The following is an 18357-nucleotide window of genomic DNA, read 5'->3' as shown; positions in this document are numbered from 1 at the left end:
AATCGACCTAGAGCTATGTTGTCTTCAGCAATGTTTCTTAGAATCATTTTTAGATTATGTTTTTGCTATACACCTGATGGGAAAAAAGCCATCCAAACAATTTGACCCACTCTAATATACATATTGAAACGAATTTAGTGGACTCCGCTTATTTTACACTTTCTGCTAAATTTCGCATCGCTAAATTGTTGAATAAATAACTCTAATATTCAATAATGAAAAATGGTCTTTATTATACTCCTTTGAAAGTAATTTACAATAACACTTATACTTCGCAACCAATAGCGTGCTTAAATCACGCTTATACTCTTCGGTTTCCTCGTTCGCATACTTCCAGGCGTTTCTCCTTCTAGAATTTACTACTTGTTTACCAGCTATAAACTCACCAGCTATAAACTACAGATGCACGTTTATAGCTTCTCATATGAGCGTGTAAATGTGAGTGATACTTCGACCGATGATTGCATACTTTTGTGAGTATCTCAGATATATGCATATGTTTGTGCATATCTCTCCGCTTCTTGTATGTACATATGTGTAGACATAATGGTTGATTTGTTTATGTAGATACAAGTGACTGCTTAGTATCGGCTTAGAGATGATAGTGTGCCTTCGTGTTGCTAATATTCATCATAATGTAGTATATAATAAAACCTTAGAAGAAACGAAAAATAATAATTCATAACAATTGACTTTTTTCAAAATATTTGTTCAAATGTAGTACACATAAATAAATGATTAACTTCGTTTTGATTCACAAAAATTTTTGTTGCTTTAAATGAGTATTATTATGCACAACTTTTGAAAAAATGAAAAGTTCTAATATTATTATAATTTTTATAAAATTATTATATACCCTCAAACTAACTATTAAGTTTTGGTCCAGAACCGTTAATCTTTTAGTCCAAAAAATTATGGTAGCGGCTTATATAGTTATTTTATTTTTAATCGTATGGTAAAATTTACTCCGATCGTAGTAGAATTCAAAGGCAGTTAAGTACGATAGCCAACCCGTGCCGAACTTGCCAGAATAAGGCAAAGTAAATTCAACCCAATTCGCTGTGCTGAAGAATGTCAAGTCAAAACCAAATATGCATTGATTTCGATCAACTGACATATCGTTGTCACAAGGCGTTGTATGTAAAATAATCAAGAAGAAGCAATCAGCCCTTGGGATAACAACACCTGTTACTGAATTCTCCTTTGTTACAATGTACTTACTTATGATTATGACTCCTATTTTTTTGTCGGTGGACTTTCTTGAAATGTTTCGACTTTGCAAATTGCAATCCTTTTCGGAGCATATCTTCAGGAGTTAATCCCTTAAAAGGAAGTGTAGTAACGGCTCCTAAAAATTTCAAAGTTTCAATTCAAAAAACAATGTCATAATATTGTGACGAATATTACATCATTATAACAGAGAGATACTCAAAAACGCATGTCATCAGCAGCCAAAGTAGTACTCACATATACACACGCATTTGGATACAAATTACAAATATACATGTGTATAGCTGGTAAACAAGCAAGAAGTTCACAAAATTACTGGACCTTAGGAGAAATGGGTGAACGAGGAAACCGAGACTATAACAGCAGCACAAGCTGAGGCATGACTAAGCAGTTTGATTTAAGCACGCGAAGTACTTTCAAAGTAGTATAATAAAGACCATTTTGTAATACAGAATATTGGAGTGTTTTATTCAACAGTTTAGCGGTACGAACGTAAGCAGAAGGTTGAAAATAAGCGGAATTTCCCTAAATTCGTTACAATTGGTGTCAGAAGACGAATTGTTGAATAAATTCTGAAGATTTCGAATACAACTTGGACATGGCAAAGTTAAGTGAATTAAGGATCCAGCAACTAAAAAAGGAGGTGGGGAACCGAGTATTGAATATAACCGGCAATAAGATCGAACTTCAAGCACGGCTACGAGAGGTAATGGAGCTGGAAGGAATTAATGTGGACGAGTATGTCTTTTATCCTGATGTGGAAGAGCCAGCGACTAAAATAGAGGAGAAGATAGAGACTCCGAATCTATTGGCAAGTGTTGACACTAACGCGATACTAGCAGTGTTGAAGCAAATTTCGTCACAAATATGAAACGAAATGTCATCTCAACTGGAAAACCAGAAGACATGTATAGCAACTGGAATCACAGGAGACACGTATAACAACCAAGATGGAAGCACAGGAGGCACGCTTTTCAGAATTGTCGTCGCATATGTCATCCCAACTGGAAGAATAGAAGACATATATGACATCTCAGTTGGCTGTGCAGTTGAAAGCACAAGGAGCCCGCATATCCTCGCAGCTGGAGGCACAGAAAGCAAGGGTATCATCAAAACTTGAATCGCAGGATGCAAAAATCCCACAATTTCAGGCAGAAGTCGATGATTTAAAAGGTCGTATAGAGCAATTACAACTAAATCGCCCGGCTGTTCCAGCGAGCAATCCGAAGGTAAAAACTCCATCCTTTGACGGCTCTGTTCCTTTCCAGGTCTTTAAGCTGCAGTTACAACTGGAATGCCGAAGAAAAAGTTGCAGCTGTATTCGTAGCACTGAAGGGGCCAGCAGCCGAAATCCTATAGACGATTCCCGAAGGAGAGCGGAACAACTATGAAGCGTTGATGGCTGCTGTAGGACGGCGATACGGAATCGAGCATAGGAGACAAATATACCAAATGGAGTTACTGAACCGCTGCCAGAGGCCTGGTGAAACATGACAAGAATTTGCGTAAGATGTTGAAAGGCTGGTACATTAAGCGAATGCGTACGCACCCGTGGAATACACTGAAAGAGTAAAAATTCAGAGCTTTATTAATGGAATACGGGATATTGAAACGAAGCGAGCGACATACGCAAACCCAAAGCTACATTCACAGAAACGGTATCACATGCTCTGATTCAGGAAACAGCATCGCTTCTGTGTAAGCCAGCTTTTAAAGCACGCCGTGTGGAAGTTGAAAGGCCAGATTGGGTAGACACAATTTTGGAAGCACTGAAGGGATCACAACAACTTGGCTGGTCGTAAACGTAAAGTTGGAGGAGATAAGCAAGAGCGAGTCAGATGTAAAGATCGAAAACTTGCCTCAGCTATTGAATGTCCTGTGATATCTATCCCGCAAATTGGAAGAAACTCAAGCAGTCTCACCATCAATGGAAATGTGGATGGCAAGGAACGTGTACTGACTGTAGATACGGGCGCATCTCATTCCTTAATCCGATCTGATTTTGTCAACAGCAGATTAAAGCCACTACCTGGAGCAAGGTTGCGTACGGTCACTGGCGAGTATAGCTAAGTCCAAGGGGAAGTGGTATGTGAGGCCTTAATTGGAATAACTCGTTGTGGCGGAGATTGTTGATGAAGTCATATTGGGAGTGGACTTCTTAGTTGGCCATGACATCAGGATCGACATGCAAAGAAGGAATATGAACTATAAGAACCAGGATATACCACTTAACTTCAGTTTGGAGAAAGGTTTCAGCAGTAATCGAGTGCTGGTGGAGGCGATTCGAAAAAGACCACCAAAGTCAAAGGCGGTAGATCGTGCAAAGATTGATGGAACGAATGGGCCAAACAAAGTAAAATCAAAGATACCTGCGAGAGAAACACTGGCATTGACAAACCAAAATGGACGCACTAAAGCGAAGGAAATAATTTCCCAGAATGAATACGAGGGTAGTTTGAAGCCAGGGCGCACCACTGTCGTGAAACATCGAAACGATACTGATTAATCGAAGCCAATCCGTCAAAAGCAAGCTCTACGAAGTAGCTCATTGGCCAAACAGCAGAGTGTGAGGGAGCGAACCAGGGTAATGAGTAGTAAGATGAAACACAGGTTTCACAAGAACAATAATTCGGAAGGTTTCTTGGAGTTAAATTTGGTACTGCTATAGAACCCTCACCGGCGGAAAGTGTTCCATCCAAATTTTGGTACAGTTGGGAAGGCGTACAAAGTTGTGAAGAGGATCAGTGATACCATCTACCGCATACAAACCATTGCAAAACCACGAACTAGAACGGTGGTTCATTTGGAGAGGCTAGCAGCGGTTAGATCGAACGATTTGTCTGACGAGCAGACTCAGGTGGAGGCCAGTATGGCGAATATTAGTATCACTAAGCGATACTACCATCACTAAGCCGAGACTAAGCAGTATGTACATAAACAAATCAATCATCATGTACAAACATACATACAAGGCAACAGAGAGATACAAACGCATTTCATCATCAGCCAAAGTAGTACTCAAGTCATGCACATCAAGTTCACGAAATTACTAGACCTTAAGAGAATTGGGTGAACGAGGAAACCGAAGAGTATAAAAGTGGCACAAGCTGAGACATGACTAAGCAGTTTGATTTAAGCACGCTATCAGTTGCAAAGTGAAGTTTAATTGCGAAGTACTTTCAAAGTAGTCTAATAAAGACCATTTTGTAATATAGAATATTGGAGTGTTTTATTCAACAGTATAGTAATACGAACGTAAGCAGAAGGTTGCGGAATTTCCCTAATTTCGTTCCAAGGGAACGATTTTGCCCAAAGACAGAGAAAAAATGGAAATATAACACCGATCTTTCATTGTGAGTTGGAAGTGTTGCGCTCCTAAAACCGTTGTTGCACAGCGTTTAAAGCTTTGCTGCCTTTTTTTTGCCATAGTTGGATTTGCATACAGAACTGTTGTATTTTAATACAAATGTTGTTCGAAATAATTAAATCCTGCCGTAGGGTGCCTAATATGCATTTAATTAGAGATCCTGTTTTCCCCCCCTTCAAAACACACCACTATTAGTATCTTGAGTTTTCTTTGATGTTAACGTCAATTGCAATTTGACATCTGCTTCAGTGCTTTCATATATCGTTCTCCTCAACATATTTTGTGTAACACAAAACGCCACTCCGAAGCGGAAGATCGAGAAAATTCGCATTTGTAAATATATTCACCTACATGGAGGCATAAATGCTTGGGTAATTCTATACGATAGCATGACACTCTTAACACACGTCCAAAAATATCGGGAGGAGTCTCAAAAGACGCGTTGGGATACAATTATCACATACTTGTGTTCAACCAAACTCCATAAATCGACCTTGGCTCTATGGAAACAGACCGTGGAAAGGAAAATAGAAGTGCGAGGATATGGATAAATTCCTGTCCAACAGCTTTAAAACATTGGAGACGGTTTCTGACCTCAGGGGTAACAAACTTTCCAAAAGTCAAAATCCTAATTCTCGGGAAACCCCTACAAAACTTGGAATTTACCAAGCCAGCGTCCCAAAATTGGCATGTAAGATGTGCAACAGCACGGAGCGCAAATTAAGAAACTGCCAAAAATTCCGTAAGTTGTGCACTTTGAGCAAAATAACTTATTCTTTCGTTATCTGCACAAACTGTTAATGGTAGGATGTGGCGACATGAAATTTACTAAACAGAGTGGTGGAGTCCCTTGTACTTTTAGCTTGCAAAATTCTTAATCGGGCGTTTGACTCCGATTGATGTTATTTATTTATTTATTTATTTATTTGTATAAACAATTTGTACAAGTAAGACTAAAGTCTTTTAGGTAGTACATCAATCAGTCTTAAAGATTACAAAGGAAATATGACACATATAAATATAATTCCAAATAAATAATACAAAGAAAACCATAATAATACTAATGTCAGCGATAGATGGCAAGCCTATTGAATACCATACAGATGGCAAGGCGATAAACACAAAAGCATGGGAGAAGGAAGAAGATTCAAAGGGAGTATCGAGTAACAAGTCAAACGAACAAGACGTGGCATTTTCTTTTTAATTTTGACAATTTATATTTCATAACTTTATTATCTGATTAAACTTGAAATATAAGTAATTAAATCCATTAATCACTACGTGTTTCATTTCGGATCGATACTTTAACATCTCAGAAGGTGGATTTGATATCCATACGCCTACAACGAAAGAAAGCGTCAAAGCAGCGGCAAGAGTGTACAAGTGTAAGTACACAAACGACGAGAATCTTCCATTCAACGGCAGCGCAAACGTGCACGTAAAAGCAAAACGGCGCATCGTCAATTTGGACAGAAGGGTTTCAACGACGCAGCTAAGTACACAAACGACGAGAATCTTCCATTCAACGGCAGCGCAAACGTGCACGTATAAGCAAAACGGCGCATCGTCAATTTGGACAGAAGGTTTTCAACGGCGCAGCGAAGAACAAGCGCTGCAAAACGAAACCACAGCGAAACACCAAGATTACATTAGAATCGACACTCCGATCCAGTACAAAGTTGAGCGAATAGAACGCAAAGCAACGAAAGAATTGAGGAAAGTTGTACAGGAGTGTCCATATAGAGACGTCGTAACTAATTGCAAAAACACTGTATTTGCCTTTGCAAATAAGTGTCTCAACAGCCAACGTAGAGTTCGTTTGCATATAAAAAAATAAATGTAAGGTGCGATAACCTCCGAAGAGATCTAAGGCCGAGCTTCTCTTCCAATTTGCGTCGTGCTCCTCTTGATTTTCCCTACAAATTGGCCGGATGGGACCTTCATGTTTTATGCCGACTCCGAACGGCATCTGCAAGGCAGATGTGTTTTCACTGAGAGCTTTTCATGGCAGAAATACACTCGGAGCGCTTGCCAGTCACTGCCGAGGGGCGACCCCGCTTAGAAAAATTTTCTTCTAATTGAAAAACCTTATTTCTAAAATTTTGATGTTGCTTTGCCCGGGAGTTGAACCCAGGGCATACGGTGTGATAGGCGGAGCACGCTACCATCACACCACGGTGGCCGCCGTTCGTTTGCATATATTCGGAAAAAAAAAACATCAGTTCAACAAAGTCGCCAGTTTATTACAAGCAAAGGTGACGGCGCAGCGGGAAAAAAAAATTATCTGATTTTACGAAGAAGCCGACGTACAAATTTAAAAACGAATACATACATACACCAATTGATCAGTGTGCGACCTGGAAGGTGAAGAGGAGTTGCAAAACAAATTTGAAACAGTAACGAGCAACAAAATAAAGGAAACAAATCACAGTGGAGCCTCTGAACAAAAGGACGGTGAAATATTTTTTTTTAAGAATATTAGTTTTCTACTAATAAAATATTTTTTTTTTGTCACCATGATAAAGTTAAATACTTTAAAGGTCACTCAATTGGACACGTTGTTAAGGGCTAATGATCTACCAACGGCTGGCACCAAAACAGTTAAAGTAGAAAAATTACAAGAAGTTTTGGGTACGGATGAAATAGATCCGGTTCAGCTGGAAGATGATAGTGCGATATCCACACATGATTTACAAATACAATTAAATAGTTTGAGAGAGGCAATGGCAGGTTTAACAGCTGCTATAAGTACCATTAATTGTAACCCAGAAGCTAGATCAGGTAACAATGTAAATCAACAAACATCAAACAACAACGATGGTGTTAGGCCAGGTTCAAGTGTTGCGAGTTGGGAATCTGCGGATGATCGACGAACACCATCATGTGCAACGATGAGGATTCAGGTTATGATAGGGGTAGTGCCTGAATTTGACCCGTTCAAAGGTACTACGACAGCAATACAATTCAGAAATCGAACTCAACAACTGCAACAATGCTATGGTTGGAAGGAAGATATGGTTTTGATTGCAGTTCAGCACAAACTGAGAGGCATGGCCAAGCAGTAGCTGGATGCACAAAATGTTTTTAGTTCATGGTCAGAATTTGTGCAGGCATTTGAGGCGGACTTTCCGACAACGCATAATGCGGCTGAAACTCATAAAACGCTTATGAAACGCAAACGAAAACCCAACGAAGACTATCTGGAGTATTATTATTCCATGTTGACTATAGGACGACAAGGTTTGGTGGATGATGTTTCCATCAACACACATATCATCGGCGGGCTTAACGACAGTGTATTAACTAAAACATTGGCAGCGATGAATTTTACTTCTTGCAGTCAAATACTGGTGGCAATCAAGAATTTAACAACGGTCAGCAATGTATCGGTGATTCCAACGACGTCGACGGTTGAAACGATGAAATCAGAAGCAAAATCAAATGCGAAGCAGACAACGATTAAATGCTTTAATTTCAACGAGTATGGTCACATTACAACCAAGTGCCCACAACCTCAGCGCAAACCACGGTGCACGATATGTACAAAAACGGGTCACGAAGCCAAGAATTGCAACAAAAAGACGTCAATTGCAAAGATTGGTGACCATCACGATCACTACGAAGTTCCCCCTGTTATAAGAACTGTGGAGGTGGACGGAAGGCAGCTCGAGGCTTTCATCGACACTGGTAGCGTGTGCTCGTTGATACGCGCATCAGCAGTAGGTGATATGCAAACGAAGGAAACTAGAAGATGTTTTGTAGGATTCGGCGGATCTAAGGTGCAGGTCTCGAAACAGGTCAACGTTAAGATGACCATGGACAGCTCTCAACGAGAAGCGACATTATATATAGTTGCTGATGAATTACTACCCTACGATGTTTTATTGGGTCGTGATATTTTACAACAGGACGGGTATCACATGGTGATTGACAAAGGGGTATTACGTCTGGAAGAAGATAAAAAGGCGGAGTTTAATATATCTAGCTCCTTATCGGAAGAAGATAAAAGCAAGACAATAAATCTTTTATTAAATTTTAAGCAATGTTTCGCAGAAGATATTAATCAAATTGGGAGATGCAAGAATGTACAAATGACCATAGACGTAAAGACGTCAGAGCCAATAATAGGTAAGCGGTACCAGGTTCCGTTTTCCCAAAGACCTATGTTATCGAAAATTTTAAAGCAACTGCTGGACAACGACATTATTCGTCCAAGCAATTCCCCTCACGCTGCGTCGGTACTTTTGGTAAAGAAGTCTAACGGAGAGAGTCGAATGTGTATCGACTTCCGAACATTAAACGAAGTCACGGTCAAAAAGAATTACGTAATGCCAATCGTAGAAGAACAGCTTTCACGCCTAGCTGGTAATAAATATTTTACGACACTGGACATGACATCAGGATACTACCAAATTCCTATGAATGAGTAATCAAAGAAGTACACCGCATTTTTAACACACGAAGGATTATTTGAGCACAACGTTATGCCTTTCGGTCTGGTGAATGCTCCAATGGTTTTTCAGGAGGTTATTGTAAATTTGACTAAAACGCTTAAATACCGCGATAAAGTGGTCAACTACGTGGATGAGGTAATTATAGCCACACCGTCAGTTGAGGAAGGCATCGATGTACTAAATGAATTTTTAGAAGCTGTGAACACAGCTGGGCTTACGCTTAGACACTCGAACGGCACATTTTTGGCAACGCAGGTACAGTTCTTGGGTCATGACATTGATTCCGATGGCATACGTCTAGGAGAAAACAAAACAAAGGTGATTGAAGAATTTCCTAAACCAACAACACTTAAAGAAGTACGACAATTCTTGGGAGTAACCGGCCAAAGAATATAGCATTTTAGCAAGGCCGTTAACATTGTTGTTGAAAAAGAACTCAGAGTTTATTTGGAACAATGAGCAGAATGACGCATTTGAGACATTGAAATCAATCATAATTACGAAACCGGTCCTAACGATATTTGATGCGACGAAACCACATGAAGTGCACACAGATGCGAGCTCTCTGGGGCTATCCGGTATTCTGATGCAAAACGACTACGAACATGAATGGAAACCGGTGTTATATTTTAGCAGGCAATGCAACGACGCAGAATGTAACTATGCGAGTTACGAATTAGAAGTTCTAGCGATTGTGGAAACATTGCAGAGATATCGGATGTATTTAATTGGGCATCACTTTAAGGTAGTTACTGATTGCAATGCTGTAGCGTCCACAAAAGCAACGACGCCATTGTTACCACGGGTAGCGAGATGGTGGCTCAAATTACAAGAGTTTGATTTCCAGTGCGTTCATCGCGCAGGGGCGAAGAATATGTTAGCGGATGGGTTAAGTAGATGTCCATCACTTCCTTCAAGAAAAATGACAACACTTGCTGATTCCATATACCGCGTGGTAGATATTGACAACGACTGGGTATCAGCAATGCAAAGACAAGACGATGTGTTGAAAGACATAATCGCTGTACTCAATGGAAAGGCAGCACCAAATGAACGTCAACTTAAAGAGGACTATGAATTGCAAGGCCAACGATTGTATCGCAAAGTTAACGGAAATAAAAGGCTAGTTGTCCCACGAGGTGTTAGGTGGCGTCTCGTAAGATCGTGTCACAATGAAGCTGGTCATTTTGGCCTAGATAAGACATGCGAGCGTCTATCGAAAGATTTCTGGTTTTCACGGATGCGATCATATATGAAATCATATATCGCGTCATGCCCAGAATGTTGTATTAATAAGGTTACAGGCGGTAAAAAGGAAGCACAATTGCACATCAGCGAAGTTCTACCGATACCTTTCAGATGCGTGCAAATAGACCATCTAGGGCCATTCGTACGAAGCAAAAGAGGCAACTTTTATATATTAGTAATTGTATGTGCCTTTACCAAATATGTAGTACTACGAGCATTACGGAACACAAAAATGACACCAGTGCTTACTACGCTACGAGAATACATGGCTGTGTATGGAAGTCCAAGGCAGATCATATCCGACAGGGGATCCGCTTTCACGTCAAAGGACTTCCAGAACTTCATTCAACAATACGACATACAACATGTACAGGCGGCTGTGCGCACGCCACGCGCAAATGGTCAGGCCGAGCGAGTTAATAAGCCAATTTTGGCATCACTCAAGTGCAGTATCAAAAGTGACAAAGATTGGGATGATGCATTACCGCAACTTCAATGGTGTCTCAATTCCCAAAGCAACGCAACAACTAGGCAAAGCCCGAATAGTCTAGTTTTCAACTTCAAACTACGTGACGTCACGGCAAATCGCTTAATTCAAGCTGTGCAAGACTACGAGGACGACAACAAGATTGAACATGAAGATGTCCGAACGGAATTGGCGGCCAAACGTATAAATTTAGAGAAAATCAAATGGAAACAGAGGTTCGATGCCAAACATCGAATACCAAGACAATACAATGAAGGAGATCTGGTGGTTATTGACTACGTACCTCCAGCCACTGGCACTTCCCGTAAACTCGAACAATCATACAAAGGACCGTATATAGTGACAAAGGTTTTACCCAACGATCGCTACGTGGTAGAGGACCTTCCCGATGTGCCTAAGCATCGGAAGCGGTATGCAGGAGTGTTTACGAATGACCACATGAAAACTTGGGTAAACAGTAGTTTAGTCGATGATGACTACGAGGCTACGGATGAAGGTGGAAACGACGAATCGTCCAGGGGAGAAATTCAATCAGGAGTGGCCGAGCTGTCAACGATAGATGGCAAGCCTATTGAATACCATACAGATGGCAAGGCGATAAACACAAAAGCATGGGAGAAGGAAGAAGATTAAAAGGGAGTATCGAGTAACAAGTCAAACGAACAAGACGTGGCATTTTCTTTTTAATTTTGACAATTTATATTTCATAACTTTATTATCTGATTAAACTTGAAATATTAGTAATTAAATCCATTAATCACTACGTGTTTCATTTCGGATCGATACTTTAACACTAATAACATTAATATCTTAAAAATAGCGTTATACATTTTAACACAAAAACATTTTCGGTACACAGATTAAGAATCAAAGTTCGAACTATCGTTTAGGATAAGTTAAGAGCTGAGGAAAGTTATTACTGCTTGTTTGAAACATCCTGCTTTTCGTATAGCTTTTATCTTAGATGGAAGTGAGTTCCATAGACGGATTGAACTGACAAAGAACATTCTGGATGATGATGAGTACCTAAAGTTCGGAACCAAAAGATTCATAGTTCGAGTAGACTGACACAACTTTAGTTTTTTAAATAAGTAAGGTGGATTTTGGGAATACAATAGCTTATGCAAGAAGCAAAGATTTCTCATTTTTAAGAAATTATATACATCGCATCCGAGGATTTGTGTAGAAGATGAAGATATATGATCATACTTCCTTTTAGAAAAAATGAACCGGGCCGCATTGTTTAAGGCCAATTGTAATTTGTTTAGCGATATCGAGTCAAGGTTACCGTATATAAATTCGCTGTAGGAAATATGAGGTACAATAAGAGATTTCACCCGCTTCATCTTGGTGTCTCGCGGCAACAAATAGGCAGTTCTGTATAAACTTCGTAGAGACCTATAAATTTTACCAATGACAAGGTTCATATGATCAACACAAGTCAGAGTGGAGTTGATTTTAAATCCTAAATTGGTAATATTTTTTCTCCATTAAGCATAATTTCAGGAAGGTTGTTTAAGTAATACGAGGCGTTCGATATTGCTATTGCCTTTGATTTAGTTGCATTAAGAGATAGTTTATTAAATTGAGCCCACTCTCCTATACGTGTTAAGTCTTCATTCAGCCTGAAAAATAGGTCTTCGGAAAGACCAATTGGACGAGACATATATATTTGAGTATCATCGGCATAAAGATGAATGGAGGCATTGCGACAACAGGCGACTATGTCTTTAATAACAAGTAAGGAAGGCTAAGTTCGGGTGTAACCGAACATTACATACTCAGCTGAGAGCTTTGGAGACAAAATAAGGGAAAATCACCATTTAGTAGAATGAACCTAGGGTAACCCTGGAATGTGTTTGTATGAACTGTGTATCAAATGGAAGGTATTAAAGATTATTTTAAGAGGGAGTTGGCAATAGTTCTATAGGTGGACGCCATTTAGAGATATCGCCATAAAGGTGGACCAGGGGTGACTCTAGAATTTTTTTGTACTATATGGGTATCAAATGAAAGGTGTTAATGAGTATTTTAAAAGGGCGTGGGCCTTAGTTCTATAGGTGGACGCCTTTTCGAAATATCGCCATAAGCCAAATGAAAGGCGTTAATGAGTATTTTAAAAGGGAGTGGGCCTTAGTTCTATAGGTGGACGCCTTTTCGAGATATCGCCACAAAGGTGGACAAGGAGTGAGTCTAGAATTTGTTTGTACGATATGGGTATCAAATGAAAGGTGTTAATGAGTATTTTAAAAGAGCGTGGGCCTTAGTTCTATAGGTGGACGCCTTTTCGAGATATCGCCATAAAGGTGGACCAGGGGTGACTCTAGAATTTGTTTGTACGATATGGGTATCAAACTAAAGGTATTAATGAGGGTTTTAAAAGGGAGTGGCCCTTAGTTGTATATGTGAAGGCGTTTTCGAGATATCGACAAAAATGTGGGTCAGGGTGATCCAGAACTTCATCTGTCGGGTACCGCTAATTTATTTATATATGTAATACCACGAACAGTATTCCTTCCAAGATTCCAAGGGCTTTTGATTTCGCCCTGCAAAACTTTTTCATTTTCTTCTACTTAATATTGTAGGTGTCACACCTATTTTACCAAGTTTTTTTCTAAAGTTATATTTTGCGTCAATAGACCAATACAATTACCATGTTTCATCCCTTTTTTCATATTTGGTATATAATTATGGCATTTTTTCATTTTTCGTAATTTTCGAAATCGAAAAAGTGGGCGTGGTCATAGTCGGATTTCGGCCATTTTCTACATCAATACAAAGTGAGTTCAGATAAGTACGTGAACTGAGTTTAGTAAAGATATATCTATTTTTGCTCAAGTTATCGTGTTAAAGGCCGAGCGGAAGGACAGACGGTCGACTGTGTATAAAACCTTGGCACGGCTTCAACCGATTTCGCCCTTTTTCACAGAAAACAGTTATCGTCCTAGAGTCTAAGCCTCTACCAAATTTCACAAGCATTGGTAAATTTTTGTTCGACTTATGGCATTAAAAGTATCCTAGAAAAATTAAATGAAAAAGGGCGGAGCCACGCCCATTTTGAAATTTTCTTTTATTTTTGTATTTTGTTGCCCAATATCATTAATGGAGTTGAATTCTGGCATAATTTACTAATATACTGTAAAGATATTAACTTTTCTTTTAAAATTTGAATTAAAAAAAAAAAAATTTTAAAAAGTGGGCGTGGTCGTTCTCCGATTTTGCTAATTTTTTTAAGCTGACATATAGTAATAAGAGTAACGTTCCTGCCAAATTTCATCATGATATCTTCAACGACTGCCAAATTACAGCTTGCAAAACTTCTAAATTACCTTCTTTTAAAAGTGGGCGGTGTCACGCCCGTTGTACAAAATTTTAGCACTTTTCTATTCTGCGTCATAAGTTCAACTAACTTACCAAGTTTCATCGCTTAATCCGTATTTGGTAATGAATGATCGCACTTTTTCGATTTTTCGAAATTTTCGATATCGAAAAAGTGGGCGTGGTTATTGTCCGATATCGTTCATTTTAAATAGCGATCTGAGATGAGTGCCCAGAAACCTACATACCAAATTTCATCAAGATACCTCAAAATTTACTCAAGTTATCGTGTTAACGGACAGACGGACGGCCGGACGGAAGGACATGGCCCAATCGAATTTTTTTCGATACTGATAATTTTGATATATGGAAGTCTATATCTATCTCGATTCCTTTATACCTGTACAACCAACCGTTATCCAATCAAAGTTAATATACTCTGTGAGCTCTGCTCAACTGAGTATAAAAGGCGTAAAGAGTATTGGACCTAGGATAGATCCTTGCGGAACACCAGATTTTATGGAATTTAAATTTGAGACTTTATCAGCACATTTTACTGGTTTCAACAAGTAAACAGAGGTAGCTTTGCACTAACTTGATGGCATATGGGCTGAAGTTAAAACTAGTTTCAAGTTTGTGAATTAGTACTTCAAAATCAACCATGTAAAAAGCTCTTAAGAAATCCAAAAGCACGAGCACGGTAAGTTCATTATTGTCAAATGCCGGATGTATATCTTCAAGAATCTTAAGCATAAATGTTGCACAACTATGCCCCCTTCTAAATCTCGACTGGCCTTCGGATAGCAAATTATTATTATGTATATGGTGAGTTATTTGCATTGCTAATAGCTTCTCAAACACCTTAGATAAGGCAGGTAACAGACTTATTGGTCTAAATTCTTTGTAAGAACACGGAGACCTAGTTTTAGGAACCGGAATAATATTTGCAATTTTCCATTGACTAGGAAACATACTGGACATAATTGAGAAATTAAAGATATGTGTTAGCGAAGCGGTGGCGTAAGGTAGAAAAAGTTTTATAAATCGTATGCTAATACCGTCAATTCCCACGGCATTAGACTTAATAGCTAAAATAGCATCCAGCACATCGCTTTCGGTGACCACTGAAAAATCAAAGGCACTTATATACAGTCTTCTGTCTAAACAGGTTACAGCGATTCTGTCATCGATATCATTCTTATTCACATCATTATTTTTTTCAATATTGTTTGTATTACCACACAAGAAATACGAGTTCATAACATTTGGGTCGTGGCTGCATTCAATGTTATGCTTTTTACAGACTCCGAAAGATCGAAGATTTTTCCGGAGCATTCTCGTTGGCAAATTTGTATTAAATTTAATATTCAGGTATGCTACTTTAGCATTCCGAATGAAAAGGGTAGCTTGCTTTCTCAGACGGCGGTAATCTTCCCAGTGCTTATCATCGCGATATCTCTTCCACTCCCTGTAAGCCCTCTCACGTTTTTTTATGTGTTTCAAAACCTTCGGTGTGAACCAGGGCTTTTTATGGCCCTGGATTTTAAAAGATTTTAGCGGAACAAATCTATCGAAAAGGTACCAAACCAGGTTATTAAAATATTTTACCTTCTCGTCCAAATTTGAAATGGAGAAGCAACCACTCCAATCAAGACGAGAGGCTTCTTCATTAAGAAGTTCCATATTAACACCTTTGTAATTTCTGTAGGTTATTACAGATTCGGGCTCTGCTGTATTAAATTTCAAATCATAGTACAAGAAGAGCATTTCATGGTCAGAGATACTATCAATCGGAAGCTGGAGCCTAGCAACTAACGAATTCAGTGAAATAGTTTTACTCAGCATAAATAGATAGTGAATAATTTTTGTGTGTGGCAAACCTAAGATTAAATTTAATTGGTTCAGTCAAATCGTTACCGGTAACAGGCGATTTCATACCGTACCTCGTAATAACAGCCTGTACATTTCTATTAAGCATGTCCTTAATACCATCATCGCCGTTTATAGCGGATACAGCATATATAAACGAATGTGACATCGAAGCAGGCGTATTAAATTTTTCCAAATCGCGCAGTACATTTACATCAGCTTTCGATGTCTAACCACAGTTTCGCATTCTAATTTGTGAGAAATGAGTTGTCGTGAAAATGAAAAACCCTGAAACGAAATAAAAAAAAAAAAAACAAATTAGAGGAATTGTAAATTATAGTAGAGTAAAAACCATACTTACCCAACAACGTTTCCTGCCATAAGAGCACGTTCATTCTGAAAATGTATGAATCTGCATTTTCCAGGATTGACAGTTTCGGAAAAGGCGATTTAGCCGCTATTGCTTTGCAACCGCATTTCTCTGCGCTTCCTTTCGGCATGCATCAATCGCGTCATCACTAGAAATGCCATTTTACTCACAGCAGTCCACAAGGAATGTCTCTGCACATTAAGGGAACTAAATTCCTAATGGAAGGCTCCTCTCCAAAAACTCTGTGTACAGAGAACGTGAAAACGAGGCAATGAAACATTACGTGTTTTGCGTTTTCCAATTCGGTGGGACAGTGTGGAGAGAAAGGATCCTCGTCTATCCTACGCTTGTGTAGATACTCCTTGAAACCGCCGTGCCCACTCAATATCTGCGTGAGGTGGTAATTTAGTTCACCGTGCTTCCGCTCGTACCTACTTACTTACTTAATTGGCGCTTAACCGTCTAAACGGTTATGGCCGTCCAACAAGGCGCGCCAGTCGCTCCTTCGCTCCGCCAACCGGCGCCAATTGGTCACACCAAGGGAGATTAAATCGTTTTCCATCTGGTCCTTCCAACGGAGTGGGGGCCGCCCTCTACCTCTGCTTCCATATGCGGGTTCCGATAGAAACACTTTCTTGCCCGGAGCATCATCTTTCATTCCCATAACATGGCCTAGCTAGCGCAGCCGCTGCGTTTTAATTCGCTGGACTATGTTGATGTCTGCGTATAGCTCGTACAGCTCATCATTAAATCTTCTTCGGTACTCGCCATCGCCAAGGCGTAGAGGTCCATAAATCTTTCGAAGAACTCGAACACTCCCAAAGCCGCTTCATCTGCTGTTGTCATGTTCCATGCTTCTGCCCCATATAGCAGGACGGGTACGATAAGTGACTTGTAGAGTATGATTTTCGTTCGCCGAGAGAGGACTTTACTTTTCAATTGCCTACCTAGTCCAAAGTAGCATTTATTGGCAAGATGAATTCTTCGCTGGATTTCAGTGCTGATGTTGTTGTTAGTGTTGATGCTGGTTCCCAAATAAACGAAGTCTTTTACTATTTCGAAATTATGGCTACCAACAGTAGCGTGGTTGCCAAGGCGCATATGCGCTGACTCTTTGCTCGATGACAGCAGGTACTTCGTTTTGTCCTCATTCACCATCAAACCCATCTTTACCGCTTCTTTTTCCAGTTTGGAGTAAGCAGAACTAACAGCGCGGGTGTTTAGGCCGATGATATCAATGTCATCAGCATATGCCAGTAATTGCACGCTTTTATAGTATATTGTTCCAGTGCGGTTAAGTTCTGCAGGTAGTATAATTTTCTCCAGCATCAAATTAAAGAAATCGCACGATAGGGGGTCACCCTGTCTGAAACCTCGTTTAGTTTCGAACGGCTTGGAGATGTCCTTCCCAATTCTGACTAAGCTGATGGTGTTGCTCAACGTCATTTTGCACAGCCGTATAAGTTTTGCGGGGAAACCAAATTCAGACATAGCGGCATATAGGCAGCTCCTTTTCCTACTGGCGAAAGGCAGCTTTAAAGTCGACGAAGAGGTGATGTGTGTCGATTCTCTTTTTACGGGGTTTTTCCAAGATTTGGCGCATTGTGAAAATCTGGTCGATGGTAGATTTACCAGGTCTGAAGCCGCACTGATAAGGTCCAATCAGCCGGTTCACGGTGGGCTTCAATCATTCGCACAATACACTTGAAAGGACCTTATATGCGATATTAAGAAGGCTGATTCCACGATAGTTGGTGCATTTTGCAGTATCCCCCTTCTTATGGACTGGGCAAAGAACACTTAGATTCCAACCGCCGGGCATGCTTTCGTCCTCCCATATTTTGCTAAGAAGCTGCTGCATGCGCCTTACCAACTCCTCGCGGCCGAACCTGAATAGCTCCGCAGTCAATCCATCAGCGCCCACGGCCTTGTTGTTTTGCAATCTGGTTATTGCTATTCTAACTTCGTCATAATCGGGCGGGGGACATATATTCCACCATCATCGATTGCGGGA

General features: G+C 39.8%; 1 long non-coding RNA gene across 2 annotated transcripts; it reads right to left on the bottom strand.

Moving 5' to 3' along the window:
• Window positions 1–237: 237 nt before the first annotated feature.
• LOC137241124 (uncharacterized) lies at window positions 238–17372 on the bottom strand. Of its 2 annotated transcripts, XR_010949918.1 has the most exons (4): window positions 16335–17372; window positions 16048–16261; window positions 1222–1348; window positions 238–654 (listed from the first exon to the last, which is right to left on the bottom strand). It is a non-coding gene; the product is annotated as an uncharacterized lncRNA (long non-coding RNA). The 2 variants fall into 2 exon arrangements; XR_010949917.1 differs by lacking the exon at window positions 1222–1348.
• Window positions 17373–18357: the final 985 nt, after the last annotated feature.

Source organism: Eurosta solidaginis, chromosome 1 (assembly GCF_040869045.1).
Source record: "Eurosta solidaginis isolate ZX-2024a chromosome 1, ASM4086904v1, whole genome shotgun sequence".
NCBI lineage: Eukaryota > Metazoa > Arthropoda > Insecta > Diptera > Tephritidae > Eurosta > Eurosta solidaginis.
The sequence above is the reverse complement of the archived record's forward strand: the minus strand, read 5'-3'. Positions and strand labels throughout refer to the sequence as shown.